Genomic DNA, 12,497 nt, shown 5'->3' on the forward strand with positions numbered 1-12,497 from the left:
AGTGAATTGCAGAACGTCAGATTTTGCTGAAATTGTGACCGCGCTGCTTAGGGATTTTTTCAAAAAAAGGTGTTCAGACGTCGAGGGCTAATTCTTTTTCCCATTATAAAAACCCATCTGTTTCCACCGAAAAAGCTTTCTGAGGATCGTTTGCAACAGTTTGGCACCATTTCTGAGTGAATTGCAGAACGTCAGATTTTTGCTGAAATTGTGACCGCGCGGCTTAGGGATTTTTTTCAAAAAAAGTTGTTCAGATGTTGAGGGCTAATTCTATTTCCCATGATAAAAACCCATCTGTTTTCACCGAAAAAGCTTTCAGGGGATCGTTTGCAACAGTTTGGCACGATTTCTGAGTGAATTGCAGAACGTCAGATTTTTGCTGAAATTGTGACCGCGCGGCTTAGGGATTTTTTCAAAAAAAGTTGTTCAGACGTCGAGGGCTAATTCTGTTTCCCATGATAAAAACCCATCTGTTTCCACCGAAAAAGCTTTCAGTCGATCGTTTGCAACAGTTTGGCACCATTTCTGAGTGAATAGCAGAACGTCAGATTTTTGCTGAAATTGTGACCGCGCGGCTTAGGGATATTTTCAAAAAAAGGTGCTCAGACGTCGAGGGCTAATTCTGTTTTCCATGATAAAAACCCATCTGTTTTCACCGAAAAAGCTTTCAGGGGATCGTTTGCAACAGTTTGGCACCATTTCTTAGTGAATTTTAGAACGTCAGATTTTTGCTGAAATTGTGACCGCGCGGCTTAGGGATTTTTTCAAAAAAAGTTGCTCAGACGTCGAGGGCTAATTCTGTTTCCAATGATAAAAACCCATCTGTTTCCACCGAAAAAGCTTTCAGGGGATCGTTTGCAACAGTTTGGCACCATCTCTGAGTGAATTGCAGAACGTCAGATTTTGCTGAAATTGTGACCGCGCAGCTTAGGGATTTTTTCAAAAAAAGGTGTTCAGACGTCGAGGGCTAATTCTTTTTCCCATGATAAAAACCCATCTGTTTCCACCGAAAAAGCTTTCTGAGGATCGTTTGCAACAGTTTGGAACCATTTCTGAGTGAATTGCAGAACGTCAGATTTTTGCTGAAATTGTGACCGCGCGGCTTAGGGATTTTTTTCAAAAAAAGTTGTTCAGATGTTGAGGGCTAATTCTATTTCCCATGATAAAAACCCATCTGTTTTCACCGAAAAAGCTTTCAGTCGATCGTTTGCAACAGTTTGGCACGATTTCTGAGTGAATTGCAGAACGTCAGATTTTTGCTGAAATTGTGACCGCGCGGCTTAGGGATTTTTTCAAAAAAAGTTGTTCAGACGTCGACGGCTAATTCTGTTTCCCATGATAAAAACCCATCTGTTTCCACCGAAAAAGCTTTCAGTCGATCGTTTGCAACAGTTTGGCACCATTTCTGAGTGAATAGCAGAACGTCAGATTTTTGCTGAAATTGTGACCGCGCGGCTTAGGGATTTTTTCAAAAAAAGTGGTTCCGACATAGAGGGCTAATTCTGTTTCCCATGATAAAAACCCATCTGTTTCCACCGAAAAAGCTTTCAGTCGATCGTTTGCAACAGTTTGGCACCATTTCTGAGTGAATTGCAGAACGTCAGATTTTTGCTGAAATTGTGACCGCGCGGCTTAGGGATATTTTCAAAAAAAGGTGTTCAGACATCGAGGGCGAATTCTGTTTCCCATGATAAAAACCCATCTGTTTTCACCGAAAAAGCTTTCAGTCGATCGTTTGCAACAGTTTGGCACCATTTCTGAGTGAATTGCAGAAAGTCAGATTTTTGCTGAAATTGTGACCGCGCGGCTTAGGGATATTTTCAAAAAAAGGTGTTCAGACATCGAGGGCGAATTCTGTTTCCCATGATAAAAACCCATCTGTTTTCACCGAAAAAGCTTTGAGTCGATCGTTTGCAACAGTTTGGCACCATTTCTGAGTGAATTGCAGAACGTCAGATTTTTGCTGAAATTGTGACCGGGCGGCTTTGGGATTTTTTCAAAAAAAGGTGTTCAGACATCTAGGGCTAATTCTGTTTCCCATGATACAAACCCATCTGTTTTCACCGAAAAAGCTTTCAGGGGATCGTTTGCAACAGTTTGGCACCATTTCTGAGTGAATTGCAGAACGTCAGATTTTTGCTGAAATTGTGACCGCGCGGCTTAGGGATTTTTTCAAAAAAAGGTGTTCAGACGTCGAGGGCTAATTCTGTTTCCCATGATAAAAACCCATCTGTTTCCACCGAAAAAGCTTTCAGAGGATCGTTTGCAACAGTTTGGCACCATTTCTGAGTGAATTGCAGAACGTCAGATTTCTGCTGAAATTGTGACCGGGCGGCTTTGGGATTTTTTCAAAAAAAGGTGTTCAGACATCTAGGGCTAATTCTGTTTACCATGATACAAACCCATCTGTTTTCACCGAAAAAGCTTTCAGGGGATCGTTTGCAACAGTTTGGCACCATTTCTGAGTGAATTGCAGAACGTCAGATTTTTGCTGAAATTGTGACTGCGCGGCTTAGGGATTTTTTCAAAAAAAGTGGTTCCGACATAGAGGGCTAATTCTGTTTCCCATGATAAAAACCCATCTGTTTCCACCGAAAAAGCTTTCAGTCGATCGTTTGCAACAGTTTGGCACCATTTCTGAGTGAATTGCAGAACGTCAGATTTTTGCTGAAATTGTGACCGCGCGGCTTAGGGATATTTTCAAAAAAAGGTGTTCAGACATTGAGGGCGAATTCTGTTTCCCATGATACAAACCCATCTGTTTTCACCGAAAAAGCTTTCAGTCGATCGTTTGCAACAGTTTGGCACCATTTCTGAGTGAATTGCAGAACGTCAGATTTTTGCTGAAATTGTGACCGCGCGGCTTAGGGATATTTTCAAAAAAAGGTGTTCAGACATCGAGGGCGAATTCTGTTTCCCATGATAAAAACCCATCTGTTTTCACCGAAAAAGCTTTCAGTCGATCGTTTGCAACAGTTTGGCACCATTTCTGAGTGAATTGCAGAACGTCAGATTTTTGCTGAAATTGTGACCGGGCGGCTTTGGGATTTTTTCAAAAAAAGGTGTTCAGACATCTAGGGCTAATTCTGTTTACCATGATACAAACCCATCTGTTTTCACCGAAAAAGCTTTCAGTCGATCGTTTGCAACAGTTTGGCACCATTTCTGAGTGAATTGCAGAACGTCAGATTTTTGCTGAAATTGTGACCGCGCGGCTTAGGGATTTTTTCAAAAAAAGGTGTTCAGACATCTAGGGCTAATTCTGTTTACCATGATACAAACCCATCTGTTTTCACCGAAAAAGCTTTCAGGGGATCGTTTGCAACAGTTTGGCACGATTTCTGAGTGAATTGCAGAACGTCAGATTTTTGCTGAAATTGTGACCGCGCGGCTTAGGGATTTTTTCAAAAAAAGGTGCTCAGACGTCGTGGGCTAATTCTGTTTCCCATGATACAAACCCATCTGTTTCCACCGAAAAAGCTTTCAGGGGCTCGTTTGCAACAGTTTGGCAACATTTCTGAGTGAATTGCAGAACGTCAGATTTTTGCTGATATTGTGACCGCGCGGCTTAGGGATTTTTTCAAAAAAAGGTGTTCAGATGTCGAGGGCTAATTCTGTTTCCCATGATAAAAACCCATCTGTTTCCACCGAAAAATCTTTCAGTCGATCGTTTGCAACAGTTTGGCACCATTTCTGAGTGAATTGCAGAAAGTCAGATTTTTGCTGAAATTGTGACCGCGCGGCTTAGGGATTTTTTCAAAAAAAGGTGCTCAGACGTCGTGGGCTAATTCTGTTTCCCATGATACAAACCCATCTGTTTCCACCGAAAAAGCTTTCAGGGGATCGTTTGCAACAGTTTGGCACCATTTCTGAGTGAATTGCAGAACGTCAGATTTTTGATGAAATTGTGACCGCGCGGCTTAGGGATTTTTTCAAAAAAAGGTGCTCAGACGTCGTGGGCTAATTCTGTTTCCCATGATACAAACCCATCTGTTTCCACCGAAAAAGCTTTCAGGGGATCGTTTGCAACAGTTTGGCACCATTTCTGAGTGAATTGCAGAACGTCAGATTTTTGATGAAATTGTGACCGCGCGGCTTAGGGATTTTTTCAAAAAAAGGTGTTCAGACGTCGAGGGCTAATTCTGTTTCCCATAATAAGAACCCATCTGTTTCCACCGAAAAAGCTTTCAGAGGATCGTTTGCAACAGTTTGGCACCATTTCTGAGTGAATTGCAGAACGTCAGATTTTTGCTGAAATTGTGACCGCGCGGCTTAGGGATTTTTTTCAAAAAAAGTTGTTCAGATGTTGAGGGCTAATTCTACTTCCCATGATAAAAACCCATCTGTTTTCACTGAAAAAGCTTTCAGGGGAACGTTTGCAACAGTTTGGCACGATTTCTGAGTGAATTGCAGAACGTCAGATTTTTGCTGAAATTGTGACCGCGCGGCTTAGGGATTTTTTCAAAAAAAGTTGTTCAGACGTCGAGGGCTAATTCTGTTTCCCATGATAAAAACCCATCTGTTTCCACCGAAAAAGCTTTCAGTCGATCGTTTGCAACAGTTTGGCACAATTTCTGAGTGAATAGCAGAACGTCAGATTTTTGCTGAAATTGTGACCGCGCGGCTTAGGGATTTTTTCAAAAAAAGTGGTTCCGACATAGAGGGCTAATTCTGTTTCCCATGATAAAAACCCATCTGTTTCCACCGAAAAAGCTTTCAGTCGATCGTTTGCAACAGTTTGGCACCATTTCTGAGTGAATTGCAGAACGTCAGATTTTTGCTGAAATTGTGACCGCGCGGCTTAGGGATATTTTCAAAAAGAGGTGTTCAGACATCGAGGGCGAATTCTGTTTCCCATGATAAAAACCCATCTGTTTTCACCGAAAAAGCTTTGAGTCGATCGTTTGCAACAGTTTGGCACCATTTCTGAGTGAATTGCAGAACGTCAGATTTCTGCTGAAATTGTGACCGGGCGGCTTTGGGATTTTTTCAAAAAAAGGTGTTCAGACATCTAGGGCTAATTCTGTTTACCATGATACAAACCCATCTGTTTTCACCGAAAAAGCTTTCAGGGGATCGTTTGCAACAGTTTGGCACCATTTCTGAGTGAATTGCAGAACGTCAGATTTTTGCTGAAATTGTGACCGCGCGGCTTAGGGATTTTTTCAAAAAAAGTGGTTCCGACATAGAGGGCTAATTCTGTTTCCCATGATAAAAACCCATCTGTTTCCACCGAAAAAGCTTTCAGTCGATCGTTTGCAACAGTTTGGCACCATTTCTGAGTGAATTGCAGAACGTCAGATTTTTGCTGAAATTGTGACCGCGCGGCTTAGGGATGTTTTCAAAAAAAGGTGTTCAGACATTGAGGGCGAATTCTGTTTCCCATGATACAAACCCATCTGTTTTCACCGAAAAAGCTTTCAGTCGATCGTTTGCAACAGTTTGGCACCATTTCTGAGTGAATTGCAGAACGTCAGATTTTTGCTGAAATTGTGACCGGGCGGCTTTGGGATTTTTTCAAAAAAAGGTGTTCAGACATCTAGGGCTAATTCTGTTTACCATGATACAAACCCATCTGTTTTCACCGGAAAAGCTTTCAGGGGATCGTTTGCAACAGTTTGGCACCATTTCTGAGTGAATTGCAGAACGTCAGATTTTTGCTGAAATTGTGACCGCGCGGCTTAGGGATTTTTTCAAAAAAAGGTGTTCAGACATCTAGGGCTAATTCTGTTTACCATGATACAAACCCATCTGTTTTCACCGAAAAAGCTTTCAGGGGATCGTTTGCAACAGTTTGGCACGATTTCTGAGTGAATTGCAGAACGTCAGATTTTTGCTGAAATTGTGACCGCGCGGCTTAGGGATTTTTTCAAAAAAAGGTGCTCAGACGTCGTGTGCTAATTCTGTTTCCCATGATACAAACCCATCTGTTTCCACCGAAAAAGCTTTCAGGGGCTCGTTTGCAACAGTTTGGCAACATTTCTGAGTGAATTGCAGAACGTCAGATTTTTGCTGATATTGTGACCGCGCGGCTTAGGGATTTTTTCAAAAAAAGGTGTTCAGATGTCGAGGGCTAATTCTGTTTCCCATGATAAAAACCCATCTGTTTCCACCGAAAAATCTTTCAGTCGATCGTTTGCAACAGTTTGGCACCATTTCTGAGTGAATTGCAGAAAGTCAGATTTTTGCTGAAATTGTGACCGCGCGGCTTAGGGATTTTTTCAAAAAAAGGTGCTCAGACGTCGTGGGCTAATTCTGTTTCCCATGATACAAACCCATCTGTTTCCACCGAAAAAGCTTTCAGGGGATCGTTTGCAACAGTTTGGCACCATTTCTGAGTGAATTGCAGAACGTCAGATTTTTGATGAAATTGTGACCGCGCGGCTTAGGGATTTTTTCAAAAAAAGGTGCTCAGACGTCGTGGGCTAATTCTGTTTCCCATGATACAAACCCATCTGTTTCCACCGAAAAAGCTTTCAGGGGATCGTTTGCAACAGTTTGGCACCATTTCTGAGTGAATTGCAGAACGTCAGATTTTTGATGAAATTGTGACCGCGCGGCTTAGGGATTTTTTCAAAAAAAGGTGTTCAGACGTCGAGGGCTAATTCTGTTTCCCATAATAAGAACCCATCTGTTTCCACCGAAAAAGCTTTCAGAGGATCGTTTGCAACAGTTTGGCACCATTTCTGAGTGAATTGCAGAACGTCAGATTTTTGCTGAAATTGTGACCGCGCGGCTTAGGGATTTTTTTCAAAAAAAGTTGTTCAGATGTTGAGGGCTAATTCTGTTTCCCATGATAAAAACCCATCTGTTTTCACCGAAAAAGCCTTCAGGGGATCGTTTGCAACAGTTTGGCACGATTTCTGAGTGAATTGCAGAACGTCAGATTTTTGCTGAAATTGTGACCGCGCGGCTTAGGGATTTTTTCAAAAAAAGGTGTTCAGACATCGAGGGCGAATTCTGTTTCCCATGATAAAAACCCATCTGTTTTCACCGAAAAAGCTTTGAGTCGATCGTTTGCAACAGTTTGGCACCATTTCTGAGTGAATTGCAGAACGTCAGATTTCTGCTGAAATTGTGACCGGGCGGCTTTGGGATTTTTTCAAAAAAAGGTGTTCAGACATCTAGGGCTAATTCTGTTTACCATGATACAAACCCATCTGTTTTCACCGAAAAAGCTTTCAGGGGATCGTTTGCAACAGTTTGGCACGATTTCTGAGTGAATTGCAGAACGTCAGATTTTTGCTGAAATTGTGACCGCGCGGCTTAGGGATTTTTTCAAAAAAAGTGGTTCCGACATAGAGGGCTAATTCTGTTTCCCATGATAAAAACCCATCTGTTTCCACCGAAAAAGCTTTCAGTCGATCGTTTGCAACAGTTTGGCACCATTTCTGAGTGAATTGCAGAACGTCAGATTTTTGCTGAAATTGTGACCGCGCGGCTTAGGGATGTTTTCAAAAAAAGGTGTTCAGACATTGAGGGCGAATTCTGTTTCCCATGATACAAACCCATCTGTTTTCACCGAAAAAGCTTTCAGTCGATCGTTTGCAACAGTTTGGCACCATTTCTGAGTGAATTGCAGAACGTCAGATTTTTGCTGAAATTGTGACCGCGCGGCTTAGGGATATTTTCAAAAAAAGGTGTTCAGACATCGAGGGCGAATTCTGTTTCCCATGATAAAAACCCATCTGTTTTCACCGAAAAAGCTTTCAGTCGATCGTTTGCAACAGTTTGGCACCATTTCTGAGTGAATTGCAGAACGTCAGATTTTTGCTGAAATTGTGACCGGGCGGCTTTGGGATTTTTTCAAAAAAAGGTGTTCAGACATCTAGGGCTAATTTTGTTTACCATGATACAAACCCATCTGTTTTCACCGGAAAAGCTTTCAGGGGATCGTTTGCAACAGTTTGGCACCATTTCTGAGTGAATTGCAGAACGTCAGATTTTTGCTGAAATTGTGACCGCGCGGCTTAGGGATTTTTTCAAAAAAAGGTGTTCAAACATCTAGGGCTAATTCTGTTTACCATGATACAAACCCATCTGTTTTCACCGAAAAAGCTTTCAGGGGATCGTTTGCAACAGTTTGGCACGATTTCTGAGTGAATTGCAGAACGTCAGATTTTTGCTGAAATTGTGACCGCGCGGCTTAGGGATTTTTTCAAAAAAAGGTGCTCAGACGTCGTGGGCTAATTCTGTTTCCCATGATACAAACCCATCTGTTTCCACCGAAAAAGCTTTCAGGGGATCGTTTGCAACAGTTTGGCACCATTTCTGAGTGAATTGCAGAACGTCAGATTTTTGATGAAATTGTGACCGCGCGGCTTAGGGATTTTTTCAAAAAAAGGTGCTCAGACGTCGTGGGCTAATTCTGTTTCCCATGATACAAACCCATCTGTTTCCACCGAAAAAGCTTTCAGGGGATCGTTTGCAACAGTTTGGCACCATTTCTGAGTGAATTGCAGAACGTCAGATTTTTGATGAAATTGTGACCGCGCGGCTTAGGGATTTTTTCAAAAAAAGGTGTTCAGACGTCGAGGGCTAATTCTGTTTCCCATAATAAGAACCCATCTGTTTCCACCGAAAAAGCTTTCAGAGGATCGTTTGCAACAGTTTGGCACCATTTCTGAGTGAATTGCAGAACGTCAGATTTTTGCTGAAATTGTGACCGCGCGGCTTAGGGATTTTTTTCAAAAAAAGTTGTTCATATGTTGAGGGCTAATTCTGTTTCCCATGATAAAAACCAATCTGTTTTCACCGAAAAAGCTTTCAGGGGATCGTTTGCAACAGTTTGGCACGATTTCTGAGTGAATTGCAGAACGTCAGATTTTTGCTGAAATTGTGACCGCGCGGCTTAGGGATTTTTTCAAAAAAAGTTGTTCAGACGTCGAGGGCTAATTCTGTTTCCCATGATAAAAACCCATCTGTTTTCACCGAAAAAGCCTTCAGGGGATCGTTTGCAACAGTTTGGCACGATTTCTGAGTGAATTGCAGAACGTCAGATTTTTGCTGAAATTGTGACCGGGCGGCTTAGGGATTTTTTCAAAAAAAGGTGCTCAGACGTCGTGGGCTAATTCTGTTTCCCAGGATACAAACCCATCTGTTTCCACCGAAAAAGCTTTCAGTCGATCGTTTGCAACAGTTTGGCACCATTTCTGAGTGAATTGCAGAAAGTCAGATTTTTGCTGAAATTGTGACCGCGCGGCTTAGGGATTTTTTCAAAAAAAGGTGTTCAGACATCGAGGGCGAATTCTGTTTCCCATGATAAAAACCCATCTGTTTCCACCGAAAAAGCTTTCAGAGGATCGTTTGCAACAGTTTGGCACCATTTCTGAGTGAATTGCAGAACGTCAGATTTTTGCTGAAATTGTGACCGCGCGGCTTAGGGATTTTTTTCAAAAAAAGTTGTTCAGATGTTGAGGGCTAATTCTATTTCCCATGATAAAAACCCATCTGTTTTCACTGAAAAAGCTTTCAGGGGATCGTTTGCAACAGTTTGGCACGATTTCTGAGTGAATTGCAGAACGTCAGATTTTTGCTGAAATTGTGACCGCGCGGCTTAGGGACTTTTTCAAAAAAAGTTGTTCAGACGTCGAGGGCTAATTCTGTTTCCCATGATAAAAACCCATCTGTTTCCACCGAAAAAGCTTTCAGTCGATCGTTTGCAACAGTTTGGCACAATTTCTGAGTGAATAGCAGAACGTCAGATTTTTGCTGAAATTGTGACCGCACGGCTTAGGGATTTTTTCAAAAAAAGTGGTTCCGACATAGAGGGCTAATTCTGTTTCCCATGATACAAACCCATCTGTTTCCACCGAAAAAGCTTTCAGGGGATCGTTTGCAACAGTTTGGCACCATTTCTGAGTGAATTGCAGAACGTCAGATTTTTGATGAAATTGTGACCGCGCGGCTTAGGGATTTTTTCAAAAAAAGGTGCTCAGACGTCGTGGGCTAATTCTGTTTCCCATGATATAAACCCATCTGTTTCCACCGAAAAAGCTTTCAGGGGATCGTTTGCAACAGTTTGGCACCATTTCTGAGTGAATTGCAGAACGTCAGATTTTTGCTGAAATTGTGACCGCGCGGCTTAGGGATATTTTCAAAAAAAGGTGTTCAGACATCGAGGGCGAATTCTGTTTCCCATGATACAAACCCATCTGTTTTCACCGAAAAAGCTTTCAGTCGATCGTTTGCAACAGTTTGGCACCATTTCTGAGTGAATTGCAGAACGTCAGATTTTTGCTGAAATTGTGACCGGGCGGCTTAGGGATTTTTTCAAAAAAAGTTGTTCAGATGTCGAGGGCTAATTCTGTTTCCCATGATAAAATCCCATCTGTTTCCACCGGGAAAGCTTTCAGTCGATCGTTTGCAACAGTTTGGCACCATTTCTGAGTGAATTGCAGAAAGTCAGATTTTTGCTGAAATTGTCACCGCGCGGCTTAGGGATATTTTCAAAAAAAGGTGTTCAGACATCGAGGGCGAATTCTGTTTCCCATGATAAAAACCCATCTGTTTTCACCGAAAAAGCTTTGAGTCGATCGTTTGCAACAGTTTGGCACCATTTCTGAGTGAATTGCAGAACGTCAGATTTTTGCTGAAATTGTGACCGGGCGGCTTTGGGATTTTTTCAAAAAAAGGTGTTCAGACATCTAGGGCTAAATCTGTTTACCATGATACAAACCCATCTGTTTTCACCGAAAAAGCTTTCAGGGGATCGTTTGCAACAGTTTGGCACCATTTCTGAGTGAATTGCAGAACGTCAGATTTTTGCTGAAATTGTGACCGCGCGGCTTAGGGATTTTTTCAAAAAAAGGTGCTCAGACGTCGTGGGCTAATTCTGTTTCCCATGATACAAACCCATCTGTTTCCACCGAAAAAGCTTTCAGGGGCTCGTTTGCAACAGTTTGGCACCATTTCTGAGTGAATTGCAGAACGTCAGATTTTTGATGAAATTGTGACCGCGCGGCTTAGGGATTTTTTCAAAAAAAGGTGTTCAGACGTCGAGGGCTAATTCTGTTTCCCATGATAAAAACCCATCTGTTTTCACCGAAAAAGCTTTCAGGGGATCGTTTGCAACAGTTTGGCACGATTTCTGAGTGAATTGCAGAACGTCAGATTTTTGCTGAAATTGTGACCGCGCGGCTTAGGGATATTTTCAAAAAGAGGTGTTCAGACATCGAGGGCGAATTCTGTTTCCCATGATAAAAACCCATTTGTTTTCACCGAAAAAGCTTTGAGTCGATCGTTTGCAACAGTTTGGCACCATTTCTGAGTGAATTGCAGAACGTCAGATTTCTGCTGAAATTGTGACCGGGCGGCTTTGGGATTTTTTCAAAAAAAGGTGTTCAGACATCTAGGGCTAATTCTGTTTACCATGATACAAACCCATCTGTTTTCACCGAAAAAGCTTTCAGGGGATCGTTTGCAACAGTTTGGCACCATTTCTGAGTGAATTGCAGAACGTCAGATTTTTGCTGAAATTGTGACCGCGCGGCTTAGGGATTTTTTCAAAAAAAGTGGTTCCGACATAGAGGGCTAATTCTGTTTCCCATGATAAAAACCCATCTGTTTCCACCGAAAAAGCTTTCAGTCGATCGTTTGCAACAGTTTGGCACCATTTCTGAGTGAATTGCAGAACGTCAGATTTTTGCTGAAATTGTGACCGCGCGGCTTAGGGATGTTTTCAAAAAAAGGTGTTCAGACATTGAGGGCGAATTCTGTTTCCCATGATACAAACCCATCTGTTTTCACCGAAAAAGCTTTCAGGGGATCGTTTGCAACAGTTTGGCACCATTTCTGAGTGAATTGCAGAACGTCAGATTTTTGCTGAAATTGTGACCGCGCGGCTTAGGGATTTTTTCAAAAAAAGGTGTTCAGACGTCGAGGGCTAATTCTGTTTCCCATAATAAGAACCCATCTGTTTCCACCGAAAAAGCTTTCAGAGGATCGTTTGCAACAGTTTGGCACCATTTCTGAGTGAATTGCAGAACGTCAGATTTTTGCTGAAATTGTGACCGCGCGGCTTAGGGATTTTTTTCAAAAAAAGTTGTTCAGATGTTGAGGGCTAATTCTGTTTCCCATAATAAAAACCAATCTGTTTTCACCGAAAAAGCTTTCAGGGGATCGTTTGCAACAGTTTGGCACGATTTCTGAGTGAATTGCAGAACGTCAGATTTTTGCTGAAATTGTGACCGCGCGGCTTAGGGATTTTTTCAAAAAAAGTTGTTCAGACGTCGAGGGCTAATTCTGTTTCCCATGATAAAAACCCATCTGTTTTCACCGAAAAAGCCTTCAGGGGATCGTTTGCAACAGTTTGGCACGATTTCTGAGTGAATTGCAGAACGTCAGATTTTTGCTGAAATTGTGACCGGGCGGCTTAGGGATTTTTTCAAAAAAAGGTGCTCAGACGTCGTGGGCTAATTCTGTTTCCCAGGATACAAACCCATCTGTTTCCACCGAAAAAGCTTTCAGGGGATCGTTTGCAACAGTTTGGCACCATT

Source organism: Podarcis tiliguerta, assembly GCF_965153285.1.
Source record: "Podarcis tiliguerta genome assembly, chromosome: 10".
Lineage (NCBI taxonomy): Eukaryota > Metazoa > Chordata > Lepidosauria > Squamata > Lacertidae > Podarcis > Podarcis tiliguerta.